The sequence below is a fragment of the Chaetura pelagica genome, unplaced genomic scaffold, assembly GCF_000747805.2.
Source record: "Chaetura pelagica isolate M959 unplaced genomic scaffold, ChaPel_1.0 scaffold844, whole genome shotgun sequence".
Classification (NCBI taxonomy): domain Eukaryota; kingdom Metazoa; phylum Chordata; class Aves; order Apodiformes; family Apodidae; genus Chaetura; species Chaetura pelagica.
The window spans coordinates 5618-10228 of NW_009952902.1; the positions used below are offsets into that span (position 1 = coordinate 5618).

The following is a 4611-nucleotide window of genomic DNA, read 5'->3' on the forward strand; positions in this document are numbered from 1 at the left end:
GATGGGGGACAGAAGGGGGTGGAAATGGGAGGGAAAGGGGGAGGAAATGGGTGGGAAAGGGGGAGGAAATGGAGTGGGGATGGGGGAGGAAAAGGGAAGGAAATGAGGGAAAGGGGGAAGGAAATGGGATGGGGATGGGGGAGGGAAAGGGAGGAAATGGGAGGGAAAGGGGGAGGAAATGGGAGGGAAAGGGAGGAAATGGAGTGGGGATGGGGGAGGAAAAGGGAAGGAAATGGGAGGGAAAGGAAGGAATGGGGAAGGGAAAAAGGGGAGGAAATGGGGAGGGAAAAGGGAAGGGTGAGGAAGTGAGGAGGGAAGGAAAGGGAGAGGAAATGGGGAGGGAAAGGAAGGAATGGGGAAGGGAAAAAGGGGAGGAAATGGGGAGGGAAAAGGGAAGGGTGAGGAAGTGAGGAGGGAAGGAAAGGGAGAGGAAATGGGGAGGGAAAGGAAGGAATGGGGAAGGGAAAAAGAGGAGGAAATGGGAGGGAAAGGGAAGGAAATGGGGAGGGAAAAGGGAAGGGAAGGGTGAGGAAGTGGGGAGGAACAGAGGGAGGAAATGGGAGGGAATGAGGAGGGAAGGAAGGAAATGAGAGGGGAAAGGGAGAGGAAATGGGGAGGAAAAGAGGGAGGAAATGGGAGGGAGTGGGGGGAAGGAAGGAAATGGGAGGGAAAAGGGAAGGGAGAGGAAATGGGGAGGGAAAAGGGAAAGGAAATGTGGAGGGAAAGGGGGAGGAAATGGGGATGGAAAGGGAAGGAAATGGGGAGCAAGAAGGGAAGGAAAGAGGAAAAAGGTGGGAAGAGGGAAAAGGTGGGAAAAAGGAAGAAAAGGGGGAAGGAGGGAAAAGGTGGAAAGTGGGAAGGGAAGGAAGGAAGGGAAAAATGGGAGGGAAAAGATGTGAGGGAGGATAAGATGGGAAGGAAGAAGGAGGAAGAGGGAAAAGGGGAAGAGGAAAGGAGGGAAAAGGTGGGAAGAGGGAAAGAAGGAGGGAAAGGGAAGGGAAAAGGTGGAAAGGAGGAAGGAGGGAAAAGGTGGGAAAAGGGAAATGGTGGGAAGAGGGAAGGAGGGGAAAAGGTGGGAAGAGGGAAGGGAAGAACGGAGGGAAATGGGAGAAGGAGGGAAAAGGGGAAGAGGAAAGGAGGGAAAAGGTGGGAAGGAAAGAGGTGGGAAAAGGTGGAAGAGGGAAAATGTGGGAAAAGGGAAGGAGGAAAAAAGTTGGAAGAGAGAAGGGAAAAGGGGAAGGGGAAAGGGAAGAGGGAAAAGGTGGGAAGAGGGAAGGAAGGAGGGAAATGGAAGAGGGAAAAGGGGAAGGAGGGAAAAGGTGGGAAGAGGGAAAAGGAAGGAGGGAAGAGGTAGGAAAAGGTAGAAGAGGGAAATGGTGGGAAGAGGGAAAAGGGGGAAAAGGCAAGAGGTGGGAAAAGGTGGAAGAGGGAAAATGTGGGAAAAGGGAAGGAGGGAAAAAGTGGGAAAAGAGAAGGGAAGAAAGGAGGGAAAAGGTAGGAAAAGGGAAAAGGTGGAAGGAAGGAGGGAAAAAGGGAAGGAGGGAAAAGGTGGGAAAAAGGAAGGAGAGAACAGGTGGGAGGAGGGAAGAGGGAAAAGGTGGGAAATGGGAAGGGGGAAGAAGGTGGAAAGAGGGAAGAAGGGAAGAAGTGGGAAAAAGTGGAAGAGGGAAATGGTGGGAAGAGGGAAGGAGGAAAAAGGTGGGAAGAGAGAAGGGAAGAACGGAGGGAAAAGGTGGGAAGGGAAGAGGTGGGAAAAGGGAAGGAGGGAAAAAGTTGGAAGAAGGAAGGGAAGAGGGGGAAGGGGAAAGGGAAGAGGGAAAAGATGGAAAGAAGAAAACAGAAAAAAGTGGGAAGAGGGAAGGAAGGAGGGAAATGGAAGAGGGAAAAGGGGAAGGAGGGAAGAGGTAGGAAAAGGTGAAAGAGGGAAAAGGTGGAAAGAAAAAAGGAGGAAAAAGGCAGAAAGAGGGAAAGGTGGGAGGAGGGAAATGGTGGGAAGAGGGAAAAGGGGAAGGAGGGAAGAGGTAGGAAAAGGTGAAAGAGGGAAAAGGTGGAAAGAAGGAAGGAGGGGAAAGATGGGAAGAGGGAAATGATGGGAAGGGGGGAAAGGGAAGAGGTGGGAAGAGGGAAAGGAGGAAAATTTGGGAAAAGGGAAGGAGGGAAAAAGTGGGAAGAGGGAAAAGGGAGATGGAGAGAAGAGGTAGGAAAAGGTGGAAGAGGGAAAAGGTGGGAAGTGGGAAAGGAGGGAAGAAGTGGGAAGGGGAAAGGGAGAAGGAGGGAAGAGGGAAAAGATGGAAGAGGGAAAAGGTGGGAGGAGGGAAAAGGTGGGAGGAGGGAAATGGTGGGAAGAGGGAAAAGGGAAGAAGTGGGAAAAGGTGGAAGAGGGAAAATGTGGAAAAAGGGAAGAGGTGAGAAGGGGGAAAGGAGGAAAAATGTGGGAAAAGGGAAGGAGGGAAAAGGTGGAAAGAAGGAGGGGAAAGGTAGGAAGAGGAAAAGGTGGGAGGAGGGAAATGGTGGGAAGAGGGAAAAGGGAAGAAGTGGGAAAAGGTGGAAGAGGGAAAATGTGGAAAAAGGGAAGAGGTGAGAAGGGGGAAAGGAGGAAAAATGTGGGAAAAGGGAAGGAGGGAAAAGGTGGAAAGAAGGAGGGGAAAGGTAGGAAGAGGAAAAGGTGGGAGGAGGGAAATGGTGGAAAGAGGGAAAAGGGAAGAGGTGGGAAAAGGTGGAAGAGTGAAAAGGTGGGAAGTGGGAAAGGAGGGAAGAAGTGGGAAAGGGAAAGGGAGAAGGAGGGAAGAGGGAAAAGGTGTAAGTGGGAAAAGGTAGAAAGAAGGAAGGAGGGAAATGGTGGGAAGAGGGAAAAGGGAAGAAGTGGGAAAAGGTGGAAGAGGGAAAGGAGGAAAAATGTGGGAAAAGGGAAGGATGGAAAAGGGAGAAGGAGGGAAGAGGGAAAAGGTGGAAGAGGGAAAAGGTGGAAAGAAGGAGGTGAAAGGTAGGAAGAGGAAAAGATGGGAGGAGGGAAATGGTGGGAAGGGGGAAAAGGGAAGAGGTGGGAAAAGGTGGAAGAGGGAAAAAGGGAAGAAGTGGGAAGGGGAAAAGGAGGTAAAATGTGGGAAAAGGGAAGGAGGGAAACAGTGGGAAGAGGGAAAAGGGAGAAGGAGGGAAGAGGTAGGAAAAGGTAGAAGAGATAAAAGGTGGAAAGAAAGAAGGAGAGGAAAGGTAGGAAGAGGAAAAGGTGGGAGGAGGGAAATGGTGGGAAGGGGGAAAAAGCAAGAGGTGGGAAAAGGTAGAAAAGGGAAAATGTGGGGAAAGGGAAGAAGTGGGAAGAGGGAAAAGGGAGAAGGAGGGAAGAGGGAAAAGGTGGAAAGAAGGATGGAGGGGAAAGGTGGGAAGAGGGAAATGATGGGAACGGGGAAAAGGGAAGAGGTGGGAAGAGGGAAAGGAGGAAAAATGGGAAAAGGGAAGGAGGAAAAAAGTGGGAAGAGGAAAGGGTGAAGGAGGGAAGAGGGAAAAGATGGAAGAGGGAAAAGGTGGAAAGAAGGAAGGAGAGGAAGGGTAGGAAGAGGAAAAGGTGGGAGGAGGGAAATGGTGGGAAGGGGGAAAAGGGAAGAGGTGGGAAGTGGGAAAGGAGGTAAAACGTGGGAAAAGGGAAGGAGAGAAAAGGGAGAACGAGGGAAGAGGGAAAAGGTGGAAAGAAGGGAGGAGGGGAAAGGTGGGAAGAGGAAAAGGTGGGAGGAGGGAACTGGTGGGAAGGGGGAAAAGGGAAGAGGTGGGAAAAGGTGGAAGAGGGAAAAGGTGGAAAAAGGGAAGAACTGGGAAGAGGGGAAAGGGAGAAGGAGGGAAGAGGGGAAAGGGGGAAAGAAGGAAGGAGGGAAAAGGTGGGAAGAGGGAAAAGGTGGAAGAGGGAAAGGAGATAAAATGTGGGAAAAGGGAAGGAGGGAAAAGGGAGAAGGAGGGAAGAGGGAAAAGGTGGAAAGAAGGAGGGGAAAGGTAGGAAGAGGAAAAGGTGGGAGGAGGGAAATGGTGGGAAGAGGGAAAAGGGAAGAAGTGGGAAAAGGTGGAAGAGGGAAAAGGTGGAAAAAGGGAAGAAGTGGGAAGAGGGGAAAGGGAAAAGGGGGAAGAGGGAAAAGGTGGAAAGAAGGAAGGAGGGGAAAGGTGGGAGGAGGGAAAAGGGAAGAAGTGGGAAAAGGTGGAAGAGGGAAAATGTGGAAAAAGGGAAGAGGTGAGAAGGGGGAAAGGAGGAAAAATGTGGGAAAAGGGAAGGAGGGAAAAGGTGGAAAGAAGGAGGGGAAAGGTAGGAAGAGGAAAAGGTGGGAGGAGGGAAATGGTGGGAAGAGGGAAAAGGGAAGAAGTGGGAAAAGGTGGAAGAGGGAAAGGAGGAAAATTTGGGAAAAGGGAAGGACAGAAAAAGTGGGAAGAGGGAAAAGGGAGAAGGAGGGAAGAGGGAAAAGGTGGAAAGAAGGAAGGAGGGGAAAAGGTGGGAAGAGGGAAATGATGGGAAGGGGGAAAAGGGAAGAGGTGGGAAGAGGGAAAGGAGAAAAAATGGGAAAAGGGAAGGAGGGAAAAAGTGGGAAGAGGGAAAAGGGAGAAGAGGGAAAAGGTGGAAAGAAGGAAGGAGGG

The 4611-nt window shown here is 51.1% G+C and overlaps 1 protein-coding gene across 1 annotated transcript in view; it reads left to right on the top strand.

Moving 5' to 3' along the window:
• Window positions 1-4611, top strand: part of HNRNPUL2 (heterogeneous nuclear ribonucleoprotein U-like 2) — a gene marked incomplete at both ends in the record, with an annotated part of 8829 nt that overhangs the window by 948 nt on the left and 3270 nt on the right. The window lies entirely within an intron of this gene.